This window comes from Mus pahari, chromosome 14 (assembly GCF_900095145.1).
Source record: "Mus pahari chromosome 14, PAHARI_EIJ_v1.1, whole genome shotgun sequence".
Lineage (NCBI taxonomy): Eukaryota > Metazoa > Chordata > Mammalia > Rodentia > Muridae > Mus > Mus pahari.
Window position 1 is genome coordinate 40,439,908 of NC_034603.1, and position 14,855 is coordinate 40,454,762.

The following is a 14,855-nucleotide window of genomic DNA, read 5'->3' on the forward strand; positions in this document are numbered from 1 at the left end:
GGGATCAAAGGTGTGCACCACCCAACCTAGTTTTTTTTCCCCCTTCATGTTTTGGTGTTTTGTCTGCATGTATGTCTGCGCGAGGGTATCAGATTCTCTAGAAACTGGAGCTACAGATAGCTGTGTGGGTGCTGGGAACCTAGGTCTTTTGGAAGAGAAACCAGTGCACTCAAATATTGAACTATCACTCCAGCTCCTTTATTGTTTTTAAACACTGAGTCTTACTATGTAGGTTTGGTTAGCCTGGGACTTGTTTTGTTAGACCAACATGGCCCCAAAGAGATCAGCCTAGTTACGCCTCCTGAGCACTAGGATTAAAGGTGTGTGCCATCATATGTTGCTTTTAATTACATACTTATTTTGTGTAGGTCTGTGTGTATGTGAGCTTTTGTGTATCATGGGCACATGTGTAGTTCTACCATGTGGGTTCTTGGTTTTGCACTCAGGTCCCAAGGTTTAGCAATAAAACACCCTTACCTGCCTAGACTTCTCACTGCTCAGCTCCCAGTTGTTAGAATTGTGGAGGCATCTGTTCTCTAAGCAATTGAAGACATTTTGAAATTCCCTTATTCTGTTTTTTAGCCTTTTTATTGTCTAACATTTAATTGAATGCTCAGTACTTAATTTTAATTCATGATCAGTTGAAAGTACTTAGATTATGGGCCTTAAAAAATGTAGTTGGAAGTTTTGCCATGTATCGCTGGCTTGCCTTGAACTCTGGATCTATTTGCTTCCTTCTAGAGGTCTGGGATAAGAGGTATTGGCCACCGTGTCTGGCTAGATTTTGATCACTAGAAAAAGTGACTCTGTCTTTTGGCTCTCATTGTCGTTTCATTTTTAATTTAATGATTTCTAAAAGTGTTTATATCTGCCTGATACACTTTTGTCTAACCTTTTACTTTTAACTTCTCAAAGTTACCTTTTTAGGTTTGTTTTATGTAGACCCCGTATATAATTGGATCAAGGTTAGTTATTTTTGGACCCAATTTAAGATGCTTTTACTTGTTTACATAATGTGAATTTGGTTTTACTTCTGTAATAATATTAGTCGTTTTTTGTTGTTGTTGCCTGTGTTTCTGCTTGATTTTCATCATCTTTTAAAATTACTTTTTAATTTGCTCTCATCATTCTTCTCATTTTATAAAAATACTTTATTTCATTTTGTTTAGAATACCATCAATTTTTAAATGTTTTATTGTCTTGTAATAAAGCCAACATGTAATAAACTGCTAACATGGATAAATGTTGCCAAATCATGACATCATCAGTTGTAATATGGATGCTGATTTCAGATAGGCTAAAATGTGAAATTGAGTGCAGTGCATTTTAGAACTAATGTAGTTTAGAACCTTTGTAGTTTGTAGTTGACCTGTTGTTACTGTAAAGCCAAAGCCTTAATAAATACACTTTAGTCTATATATTTATCAAGTATCTGTCCTGAGAACAGTTGCTTGAAGGCAATAGTCTCAGCATTCTTATGTTTAAAAATACTATTCATGGCTTTCAAAGTGAAAGGATGTTTTGTCTGGTTACAGAATTTGGAGCTACATTTCCTTTCCTTTAAAACCCAACAGACTGTTCCCCTATCTTTTGGTGTATAGGGTTACTATAGAGAAGTCTGGGGCCAGCCTGATTTTTTTTTTTTTTTCCCTTTGTAGGTGACCTACTTCTGCCTGGGTATTGGCAGATTTCTTTCTTTATCCTTTGAAGTTCAGTAACTTCATCATAATGTATCTCGCTCTTGGTGTGATTCTCTATTACATTTTCCTGTTAATGTTAAGCCATCTCAATCTGGGCTCAGGAAACTTTCTTAGATATCTTTTAATATGCTTTAATTTTTGGATTTCTTCCTCTTCTTCTTCTTCTTCTTCTTCTTCTTCTTCTTCTTCTTCTTCTTCTTCTTCTTCTTCTTCTTCTTTTTTGTTTTTTTTTTTTTNTTTTNTTTTNTTTTTTTGTTTTTTTTTGAGACAGGGTTTCTCTGTGTAGCCCAGGCTCTCCTGAAACTCACTCTGTAGANCAGGCTGGCCTCGAACTCAGAAATCCGCCTGCCTCTGCCTCCNGAGTGCTGGGATTAAAGGCGTGCGCCACCACGCCCGGCTGGATTTCTTTCTTAAGCATTAGTTATATAATTGCTCATCTACATTTCTGGTTCTATTTCATTATTTACTAAATGCTTCCTTTGTTCTGTTCTGATGTATGTTATTTTCTTGATAATCTTTCCTAAGTTTATTCTCTTCAGTATCAGGTCTGCTATTTTAATGTGGGTTTGTTTTGTTTCATTTTGCCAGTGGCTTCACTACTTCATTCAGTTTTGTTATGTATGTCTGTGAGCAGACTTTTCAATTTACCTTCTATTTACAAATGCTTTTACTACTTGTAATGGCAAAAGGTAAAGCTATGTTGTTTTTGAGAAGATGGTTTCAAAACAGTTGCAGAGTAGCCATGTCAAAATCTGTTATTCTCTGGGAACACAAAGACAAATGATTTTGATCAAGTCTTTGTGTCAGATACTGTGTTTTGTTAAGGACTTGAGATTTGTAAAAGCTTAATTATAATTCTTTCTGAAGATGTATAAACTGCTTGCACATAGTAGAATTCTGATTGTTATGTATGTTTCTGTGTATCAAGAAAGGATGGTTAATTGCTTTTTACTTATGATGATTAATTACTTTTTACTTATAGTCATTGAAAGTCAATAAAGGTTACTTTTTATTTCGTAAGTTACCATGCAGAGCAGATGAAATTCTTTGAAGTTATGACTGATGTATTCTCTGTCATTCATGTGTATCACAATGAAAAGTTCTTTTGTAAGAATTTCTCCAGAGTACCAATTTGTTCTTTGTGTTTATTCTGGGGGGTGCGGTGGGGGGACTGAAGATGGTGAACAATGTGTTCCTGATCTTTATTCAAACTTGAATGCAATAGTGGACTTTGGGTCTGTGACTAGTTGTTAATGTATGAGATTATTACTCTGACTTGGAATAAAAAAGGCCATTTCACTTGTTAATGGAACAGGTCCTCCCATGAGCAAGTTTATGTTAATTTTCTCTGTTTCTGTCTTCTTCCCTCTGAGGTGCAAATATACTTCTCAGAATTTCTTAAGGATTCTAAACTTTTTTTAACCTAGTTATTAATATTGTGGCTGCTTCCTGTGATGTTACTTTTTTTTTTTTAAACCAACCATTAGCTTGTCAAACACTTATTATAGATAATAGATCCTGGGGCTTTAGTAAACAAAAATTCATGTTCCTTTAGAACTAACATTCTAGGTGAAGTAAAGGATAAATTAATAAAATAAAATGTAGTAGACTACTAAGTGGAAAGTAAAAGTTTACGTTTCCTAAGATCATGGGAGTTATATATAATTAAAGTTAGGGTGACATTTGATTTAGGAATGCTCCGTGAGGGAGTGAATGTGTGAAGGGTACCACAAGTGCAGCATCTGTAAAGGGGATATAGATGTGAGTGTTGCAGGAAAATGAGAGAGTGAGTAGCTGAACCCAGAGACAGAAGGTTGGAGTGGGATACTGGTAAATTCTGAAAGACTTTTTAAGGCCCTCGCCAAGTGAGTTTAGGCCACCATATGAATAGCAACATGATTTAGATTTATAGGGGTCTCTCTGGCTGCTAGTTTGATCCGTAGAATCAGTAAGGCAGGGTAGGTGGTGGTGGAAGTCTTTAATCCTAGCACTTGGGGAAAGCAGAGGTAGGCAGATCTCTGTCAGTTTGAGGTCAGCATGGTCTACAGAACAAGTTCTAGAACAGCCAGAGTTACACACAGAAACCCCGTCTCAAAACACAGGATAGAGCAAAACAAAATAACAGGAAGGTATTTTGGCTAGCATATCAGTATATACATTTAAGCAAATGTTTTATACTGAAACGATACTTTTACTAACAATACTTCTATTTTTTCCTTTCTGTTAGGAGAAAGGAATTCTGGTCAAATTATAGTAGATTTGTTTGATGATTCCACACCTTATAGGCGACCAACACTGTCAAATAAGTTATAACCCTGACTTAAGAAGTAAAATTATGGTTGTATGTTCAAACAAAATGAGCAGAATGTAAAATTATAAAGAATAAAAGCTTAAGAATCAAATACCTAACATTCTACTAATAAACTGCTACTAAAGAGTTGTTGCTGCTCCCTAGGGACAACTGCTTTCATAAAACATTTTTGGTTCAGATTTCCTGGGGATTTAACTCCATGCTTCTAAATGATATGTTTATAGTGTCTATTTTTTGGTGTAACAACTTTAGACATTCTCTCTTGACTTCTTGCTATGACAGATGTTTTCAGTCCCACTTCTCACTACTGACCTTCCTCGTTCATCGGTCACTGACTTGGCGCCTCTCTGGGGTTCTGCCCAGAAGATTAGCCTTCCTCCTCCGCCTCAGCCCCTCTGTGAGTATTTTACTCCCTACACTTTGCTGACCAGTTCATGTTCTTCCATCTGTCTCCATCCTTCAGAACCATGGGCAAACCATGTAGTTTTTGAAAAAAATTAAGAATATTTATTGGCTTAGGTTCATACTGGCACTTTGGAACTCTTGAATAAAAGACTAGAATATTAGGCCAAAGTTTCTGTTTTTTTTTAATGTATACTCTTTAAGAAATTTAGTTTTTGTTTTGCTATTAAAATGTTTTGAAGATTTATCATTTTATGTACATGAGTGTTTTGCTTGAATGTATGTCTGTGTAACTTCTGTATGCATGGAGTTCAAGGAAGTCAGGAGAGGCAGTCAGATGACCTAGAATTGAAGTTACAGATGATTGTTAGCCTCTGTGCCAGTGCTGGGAACTGAACCCAAGTTCTCTGCAAAAGCAACAAATGATCTTGGCAACTGAGCCATCTCTGCAACCCTACTTTTTGTTTTTTTTAAAGAGATAGATGCTATTCTTTCAAAGTAAACTAAATAGGTATGTAATGTTTTTTCATATCCTGGTACTACAATATTCCTTTTATTTTGAGTTTTTAAAGTTGTAACTAAAATTACTTGAATTATTACTGAATTTTTCCAGTGAAAAATATTTTTATATTATCAGGTTATTTCTCTTCTAGGAATAGCCATTGCTAACTCAAGAAGATAGGCTTTAAAAATTTTGATTGGCCTGGCAGTGGTGGCACAAGCCTTTAATCCCAGCACTTGGGAGGCAGAGGCAGGCGGATTTCTGAGTTCGAGGCCAGCCTGGTCTACAGAGTAAGTTCCAGGACAGCCAGGACTATACAGAGAAACCCTGTCTCAACCCCCCCCCCCAAATGTTTAGATTGCTTTTTAGAAGAGTTTTACAGGATAGCTTCCTTTGCTTCTGTTTTCTCACCTGTACCTGTATGGTCAGGGAACAGGATCATGGATTTAGAACAAGATCTTAGACATTGCTGTATCTTTTGTTAATATTTGTTAATTCACTGCATACTGATTATTATGCTTACTGGATTATTCAATTCAGGGAATGCTTTATACGCAAGGTATTAAATTGCTTTTCATAGATACCTCAATATGTTGAGAGAATATCCTATAATTTACTTGTTTGCTTAAAAATATATAATTTACTTTTACTTAAAAATTAATTTACAAAATGTGTTTCTAAGCTTGTTTAGCATTGTTATGCTCTAGCTTTGTTTCTTAGCAGGGAAGCCAGAGTAGCCACCATTATCCTAATTGAGGCCTTGAATTCCTCACTGTAAAGAATGGCTTACAAGTTAGGGGAATTGAATGTTTAGATACACGTGAAGTTATTTCTGCTTTCAGTGTCTTTATCAATGAGATTAAAATGAACCTTTCATGTAGGGAGAAGTTCCACAGAAGCCACAGGAGGAACTCACATAGATATAGTCACATAAATAAAAAGAAAGTCTTTACTCAGGCTGGCCCAAAACTTAGTTTGTAGCTCAGCTTTGGCTTGGAGATCTTTCTGTCTTAGCTTCCTTCCTTAGTGCTGTGATTACAGGCATGAACTACCACTCTAGCTTTTAAAAATCATTTTTTATGGGGGGCTCAGAATTGACCAGAAAGCAAACAAACCTACAAGAATATTTAAATTAAAAGTCAGTGATAAAGCAGAAATGACTCAGAAGACACAATATCAGCAAAACCCACCTAGAAGGGTGACAGCTCATGAAAACTGTAAACTTGGGTCTTACTATAAACCTGACAGCAGTTCAGCATTTTGGAGTGTTCTTTCTACTCCCCCCCCCCCCCGGCAGTTTAGCTGGTTTCTGCCTCTTTTAGGTAACTCAGAATTTGTGAGGGTAACTCTCAGCAGTCTTTACTTCATATATATGCTTGGGAAAAGAGGGGCCTAGTGAATCTAATGAGTTTCAGGGACTTCTTGAAGGTGTTTTGAGTGGTTTACTCTCAGAATTTAAGGAGCTTCCCTGCTGCATACAACTTTTCACCTTCCTATAAGTGTCCTGTCTTAAACTATACTGAGTTCCATGTAGGAGGAAACTGTAAGGCAACATGAAATGTCAGGAGTCCAGATCAGAAAAGGATAAATAGGATTGATTGAGATAGTGAAATTTTAAAGAAAGGGTTTGGTTTTCAAAGAAATTTGGTTACACTCCATGAAAGAATAGAGGCCCAGAAAGTCCTTTTCTTTTTAAAAGTTGTAGTGGAAGTTTTTCCTTTCTTACTCTAACTTGACTTATGGTGTGACCTATTCAAATTCTTAGACTATATTTATTTCCACATGTGTTCCCACTAGAAGACTTTGTAAATTTTTTGTTTGTTGAAATTGTAAATTCATTTTTATTTTTTTTGTTATATTCATCCATGTATTAGTTTTCTTTTGATGTAATAAAATACCTTGGTTAAACGTAGCTTAGAGAAGGAAGAATTTATTTTGACTGTGGTTCCAGAAAGAGTATAATGTCAAGGTTGTTGGGCTGTGGCACATAGGAGCACACTAGCAAAACAGGATTCACCCCTTAGTGATGTGCTTCTTTCAGCAAGGTCAAATCGCATAAAGTTTTGGTATCATCTTCAAAACAGCAACAACAGCTGGTGACCAAGTATTCAAATACATGAGTCTGTGGGTGACATTTAGTTTAAGCCACCCTAATGTGTTTATTGTGTATCTGTATGTGTCATGTGGTGGTTAGAGGACAGCTTGTGGAAGTTGGTACTCGCCTTCTACCATGTAATGGTTTCAGGACTTGAATTCAGATGATCATCAGGCTTGGGGGGAGCCTACTGAGTCATCTCACTACCCCAAATTCACCTTTTTTTTTTTTTTTTAAATAAGATTTAGTGTATATATATATATATATATATATATATATATAAAATTTTATATATATATAAAAATAAGATTTAGTGTATATATATATATATATATACATACACACATACATGCACACATACATATACATATATAGCTGTCTTCAGACACATCAGAAGAGGGTATCAGATCCCATTACACATGGTTGTAAGCCACCATGTGGTTGCTGGGAATTGAACTAAAGACCTCTAGAAGAACAGTCAGTGCACTTAATTGCTGAGCCATCTCTCCAGCTTACCCAAATTCATTTTTAAATATTTTCATGTTTAGTAATTTTTTTCTGTAGTTAGCTGGGGAAGTCTATTGCAGTTTTGCTAACTGTATAAACTGCTTTATCACTGACTTTTAATTTAAATATTCTTGTAGGTTTGTTTGTTTGTTTTGTGGTACCAGGGATTGAACTGTGTATGTCCTTAAACATGCTAGTCAAGTTTGCAAGAGATAGAGGGGTATTTTGTCTTTCCCCTTTCTTTTTTTCTTTTTTCTTTTCTTCCTTTTTTCTTGTTTCCCCCTCCTTTTTCTGTTAAGGCAAAAATCTCAATAAAATTGCTAAGACTGGCTTTGAATTCACTCTGTAGACCAGATATTCTTCTTCGAGCTTGCTATTTGCTGGGATTATAGGTCTTTCTATGCTACAGTGTTTACCTGTAGGTTTCTAAAAGTTAATTATATATTAAGAATTATTTGTTAATAATTAGGGTAAGTATGTATGTATGTATACCATGTGTAGGCCTAGTGTCTAAGGAAGCCAGAAAAGAGCACTGGGTTCCCTGAAATTGGAGTTACAGAAGATTGTGAGTTTCCATGTGTGTGCTATGTACTATGCAAGAGCAGCAAGAACCAATGTGCCATCTGTCCAGTCCCCCTTATGTATTATTTTAAAAATATCTTAAGTAAGGCTGAGGATGATGGTATATCCTTTTAATCCCAGCATTTCAGAGGCAGATACTGGTGGATCTCTTGAGGTCAAGGCCAGCCAGGGACCGTGTCTCAAAAAAATTTTTATTTTAAAAAAATATGTGTACATACACGTACCAGTGCCTATGTGTGCATGTGAAAGCCAGAGAACAACCTTATATGTTGTCTAAAGGACACTTTCTATTTGCTTTCAGATAGGTGATCAGAGAGCCACAGGGATTCTCTAGTTTTGGCCTCTTCAAGGCTGGGATTACAACTGTGTGCCATTTTGTAACCCTGGTAATTCTTTGTGGGTTCTGGGGATCAAACTTATGTTCTGGTGCTTATAAGTCAAGTGTGGAACCATTCTCTTAGCCTCCAGGTATAGTTTTTAATCTCAAATAATTCATGGCTTGCTTTGCAACTTATCTTTTATTTTATCTTCTGTAACTATAAAGATCTTCATGCAGTGCTCAGCAGTGTCCATGTTGGTTGTGGCTATAAATCTATGGGACAAATTACCACTTGTTTTCAGAAAATATGCTATGTGTAAATCATCTTCACCTTCACTTTTCTCTTGCATAGAAACAATCTCCTTTCCCGTACCCTCAAGACTGTGTTTGTTTCTCTGTGTAGCCCTGGTTGTCCTGGAACTCCCTCTGTAGACCAGGCTGACCTAGAACTGAAGAGGCCTGTTTTTGCCTCCTAAGTGCTGTGAATAGAGGTGTGCGTCACTACCTCCCATCTAAGTTTTTTTTTTTTTTTTTTTTTTTAAACTTAAATTTATGTGTATGGGTGTTTTGCCTTTATGTATGTCTGTGCGCCATGAGTACGTTAGCATGGGCCCACTGAGCTAGCATCACAACAATCTTAATGTGTGCTTATTTAGGGCTTTGTTCATTGTTAAGCTTTTTGGTTTTCTCACTTGCACTATGATCACTTCTATAGTCCTTTCTTCTTCCCAACTGCTTGTTTCCTTCCACTTCTCAAATAGTATTCCTTCTATATTCATGATATACAAACACATGCAAATATACTTATGTGCACATATACATACATATAATCTTGAGAGTTATAAGGCAAAACATTAAATATTTATCTTAGTTTAGCTTATTTCACTCAACATGATGAGTTCTATTTCCATTTATTATCTTTTGTGCTACATGTTTCACTCCTTTTTTAAAAAAAATGTTAAATTATTACTTTTTTGAAAATGTTACATTATTATGGGTGAATGTACATTTGTACTACAGAGTGCCTGTGGAAATCAGAGAACAACTTTGTTGATTTGGCTTTCTTCCTTCACTTTCATGTTAATTCTGCTTATTAAATTTGCTGTTAGGCTTGTATGACAAGTACTTTGCCCTTTAAGCCATTGTATCCTTTATAGCTGAATAAAATTCCATTTTGTAAACATAATTACATTTTGTCTTCATCTATTGATGGACAATTAAGCTGACTTACATCTTTCATAGTAGATAGAACTGCAGTAAGTATTTGTTGTGTGTGCAGGTACTTTTGTGGTAATGCTGTTTTGGATTCTGTTTGGTATATACATAGGATTGATATAGCTGGATTGTGTATAGGACAGTCTATTTTTGAGGTTATGAAGAACCAACATACTTCATCCATAATGGTCCACATATATTTTTATCTTCACATTCCCTTGTCTTAAACTTTATTTTTGCTCTTTTATTTTGTTTCGTGCGCTTTCCTAGGCCTCCTGCCTATACTCACTGTTTTTACATGATGTCTTATTTTCTTCAAAGCTTCTTAATGGTGAGAGGGCCCAGAACACCTTTCAGTAAAGATTATATTGATTGCATGCATGTATACCATTTCTGAATGGGCAGAACTCTCCCTTTTATTACTAGGAAGTACATAAGGGATAAAATAAGTCATGATTTGAATCACAGAAGTATATTACTACCATCACCTTCGGTAAAGATTTGAAAACGAATTTAAAACATGATAGAGGAATATTCCAGAAAGTGAATCAATATGCCCCTATATATTCATTACTTTCCTTGTGGCTGTGACCAATAACCCGACAGAAGCAGATTAAGGAAAAGTTCATTTTGTTTGGATCATGGTTCTATTTCTTTCTTTCTGTCCCCCCCCCCCCTTTCCCTCAAGATTCCTCTACCCACCACTTACCCAATTGCTCATGGTTTTAAAGAGTATAGTTTTTTATGGTCAGGAAGGCATAGTGCTATGGCAGGAAGATAGATCACTCTCCTGGAGCTCTTCATAGCCTAATGGATCAGGATTCAGAGCATTTGGGCTGGAACCAGAAATTACTATCACCTTTAAAGCCTTGTTTCACCAGCCCACTTCTGGTAGTTAGGGCCACAGTCCTCAAGCTTTCACAACTTCCCAAAACAGTAACACCAGCTGGTGGCCAAATGCTCAAACACGTGAGCATACATGATGTTTCATATTTTTAAACTATAATAGAGTGTATCATAGCTGGTTCAATGCTGTCTTGCTTGATATGCCTTGTATTGAAGGTGGTATGACTTGATGCTTAGCTTAGATTATTTTCTCCCATACACCTAGGTCTAAGAAGTAGTGGAAGATTTTGGAGGGGGGTGGCGTGATGGTTTGAAACAGGGTTTCTCTCTGTAGCACTTTGGCTGTCCTGGAACTTGTTCTGTAGAACAGGCTAGCTTTGAACTCAGAGATCTGCCTACCTCTACCTTAAAGGCATGTACCACCATACCCGACTTGATTTTTTAAAATAGGTTTATTTTATGTATGATTGTATTGCCTGAATATATGTAAGTGTACTACCCTTGCCCAGAAAATTTTGTTGGATCACTTAGAGCTTTAGTTATAGATAGTTGTGAGCTGCCACATAGGTGCTAGAACTGAACCTCTGGGTTCTTGCAAGAATAGCAAGTGTCCTTAGGTGTTGAACCATCTCTCCAGCTCCCAAAGTGCTCTCGTGCTCCCTCCCCTCCCCTCCCCTCCCCTCTCCTTTTCTTCTCTTTGGGTTTTCAAGAGAGTTTCTCTTTATATAGCCCTGGCTGTCCTGGAACTCACTTTGTAGACCAGGCTGGCCTCCAACTCAGAAATCCGCTTGCCTCTGCCTCCTGAGTGCTGGGATTAAATGTGTGTGTCACCACGCCCGGCTCACTAGTGTTTTTCTTAAAAGGTGGTAGAGAAGGTATAGGCTTGTTCTTGAGATTCTAAAGAATATTGTTATTTCCTAGACTATAGGAAGACAATGGATAATTAACATTTTCTGTATCCTAAGATGGGACACAGTTACAAAGTTTAGGAGGTTCCCAGTTTAGATTCCTTGGAGGAACTTAAAGACTGAATGCATGTCTTTAAGTCTGTGCTGGAAGGGCCAGGTGGAGCCCTGGAGCTCATTGGCTAGTCAGCTTAGCCAAGTCAGTGAGTTCAATGTTCAGTGAGAGGCCCTATTTCAAAACTGAAACCTATTGGCCTCTGGCTTCCAGACTCAAGTACTTTTATGCGCACACATCTTATTTTTTTGTTTCATAATACTACTATGGGTTTTATCCTACTTTATGGATAAGAAAAATGAAACTTGGAAAAAAAATGATATGACTTAATTTGGTAAGGCTAAGGAAAATTGAAATGCAAACCCAGTCCTGACATATATAATACCATATACTGCATATGGTATTCTGTTCCCAGGAATTCCTGCTGCATCAAATTTCAGCAGAGAAGTATGCTGATGCTGTTGTGTTTAAGCATAAGCTACAACATACAAAGGGCATCAAGATATATCTAGACAAACTCATCAGTATATATTTAGAGTATAGGAGTCATTTAAGTTTGTAGGGAGAGATAAAGAATGAGAATTTAGATGACTTCAACAACAGAACAGCTTTATTTAACCTGAGAATGATATATCAGGTTCTGGTACATCATGGTCAGATGTAATATTGTAGGTGGTAGAGTGTCATTGTTAATTCTAAGGAAGAAAATCCTTTTGGCAGAATATTGAAAAGCCTTTACAGATATGGTATGACTATTTTTTGTCTTGTCTGCTCCATGTTCCAATTTTTTTTTTGGTTAGGAAGTCAGCTCGCTGTAGCCTATGACTCAATGTAAAGAAAAATATTCTTATTGTAAGCAGTTTTAATGTTGATTAGAAATCTATAAAGATTATTAGATTGATGGATCTTTAAGAAGATCTATAGTAGAAATGTAATAAAATCTTTGCAGTTGTTTGTTGGTATATCACTTTATTAGTTACTTTTCTATTACTGTGATAAAACACCATGACCAAGGCTGTTTATAAAAGAAAATGTTTAATTGGGTGTACAGTTCCAGAGGATTAGGGCCCATGATGGTTGAGTAAAGGCATGGTGGTAGGAACACCTGAGAATTTAATCTTAAACAGCAAGCAGGAGACACAGTGCTAATCTCAAAGCTCACTACTGGTGGCACACCTCCTCCATTAAGGCCACACCTCCTAATTCTTCCCAAACAGTTCCATAAACTGGGAACCAAGTATTTGGACATGAGCCCATGAGGGCCGCTCTCATTCAAACCACCACTAGTATTTTTCCAATATTGATTTATTAATGAAGGTTGAGGAAATGATTGTTTTTAATAGTTACAGTAATTACAAAACATACCTCTTCTTTTCTGTTCAATTCCTGTGCTAGAGTGGTAACATTATTTTGATAAATCATATTTTACTTAAGAGCATCTACATAATATTTAGATAAAAGATTTATCGGTTACCTTAACATGATAGTACACTTCTGTAATTCCAGTTGAGGTAGAATTATAAAATCAAGGCTAGCCTGGACTACATAGACTTTCCTTCAGAAAACCAGAAACATGCAAAAATGGAAAGGGGAAAAAAAAAGATTCAAAGAGGATCTGCTGTAAAGATGGGACTCTAACTTTGGGGTCATGATGCATGCCTTTAACCCTAGTGCTGGGCCACTAGGGAGGCAGAGGTAGGCTATCCAGGGACATACAGTGAGACCCTGTCTAAAAATCCAAAATGTTTATTTCTATCATCATCATCATCATCATCATCATCATCATCATCATCATCATCATCTCATTATTTTATTTATTTGTTTATTGAGACAGGGTTTTTCTGCATGGCCTTGGCTGTCCTAGAACTTGTTCTGTAGACCAGGCTGGCCTTGATCTCAGAGATTTGCTCACTTACCTCTGCCTCCCAAGTGCTGAGATTAAAGGCATGTGTCACCTCTGCCTGGCAAATATTTATTTCTTAATATCTAGTCAGATTTCATATATTCAGTTGAGTCATAAATATCCCTTTCCTCTTTAATGTATAGATTCTATAGAAAATTGCTTACAATTCCAGATCTTGTCCTTACAATTTCTCACATGTAGATTCTGCTAGTTATACTTACTACAGGGATTCTCTTAACATGTCTGTCTGTGTGTTTTATATTTGACTCTTGACTATGAGCTTGAACAGGTTGTTTTGCTAGGTGAGATTACCTCAAAAATAATGACTTTTATGTTTTAAAGACTTGTTTGGCCTATTTATTTTACATAGAAACTTAAAAAATGTAGGCAAAGTGATAAAGTGACATTTCTGAAACTTTAAAGAGGAGGAAGAGAGAAAGCCATACCTTTTGAGTTAGGAAAAGTTAAATTTGAGTAATTTAGAAAATTGGACATGCTCAACTTAGCCATACCACAGGGACTCCATAAACAATGGCCTAACTGGAGTTTTTTTAGAGAGAGATGTTATTTGATAACATAATTATTAGTTCAGTGTTTGGTAATACAATGTAAGGAAAATCAGATATTAGTTCTTATACTTTCTTTGGTTTTCAAAATAATGTATTGCTTGCACAGAGTGGGCAAAGAATGGGGTGATGAGATGGTTCTGTAGAAAAGATGATGTTACCAAGCCTGAGATTGATTCTTTACATGGTGGAAGAAATCTATATATCCCCGTTTCTCTGTGGCTTTGGCCATCCTGGAACTCATTCTGTAGACCAGGCTAGCCTTGATTTCACAGATAATTTGTCTACCACTGCCTCTCAAGTGCTGGCATTAAAGGCTGTGGAATAAAACCCAAACCAAAGTGACAATGGTTTACTAGTACACTAGTACCTAATAATACAGCCAGGTTAGGTGGTTTTTTTTTTTTTTTTTTTAATGTTACTCATGTATATAAACACATTTGTCTATCCTTTATGATGATTATTCATACTAATACTAATCTCAAAACATTTTTAGCCAGTGGGGCTTCTGTTAAGTTGACTGTTGAGTTCTTTAAACAAGACCACAGTACTATCTGATAGCTTTTGCTTTATTGAGTATTGAGAAGAGCCTAACACATTTTTTTCCTTTATGCCTTAGACTTAGAATCTGTCATTTCTTTACAAAGCCCTGCTTCCCTGTATTAGAAGACCATATTGTGGATACTAGGAATGTTCATCATATTGAGGTGGCTGTTTCTCTGAACATTTTTAGTGTACAAACCTAGTTTTTAAAAAATGTTTTATGAATTTAATTTGATCCTAATAATTCATGTTTGTTCACTTTTCATATGCTCTCATCTTTGTAGAGACAGGTCTTACAGGATCTTCTTGTCCCACCTCCAAATGCTGGCATCAGAGAGTATATACTATTATGCTTACTCTTAGTTTTTGTGCCTCTCCCCCTGCCCCAAATTAGTTGATCATTT

General features: G+C 36.3%; 1 protein-coding gene across 3 annotated transcripts in view; it reads left to right on the top strand.

Moving 5' to 3' along the window:
• Ube2g1 (ubiquitin conjugating enzyme E2 G1) overlaps window positions 1–14,855 on the top strand; it is a 75,568-nt gene that overhangs the window by 28,398 nt on the left and 32,315 nt on the right. Inside the window, exon 2 of one of the 3 annotated variants that reach the window (XR_003845143.1) lies at window positions 4,294–4,408. The exons of the other annotated variants lie outside the window; for them this stretch is intronic. The gene's annotated coding sequence lies outside the window, so the exon portion shown is untranslated. The remainder of the gene's footprint in view (window positions 1–4,293; window positions 4,409–14,855) is intronic. 3 annotated transcript variants of the gene reach the window in all.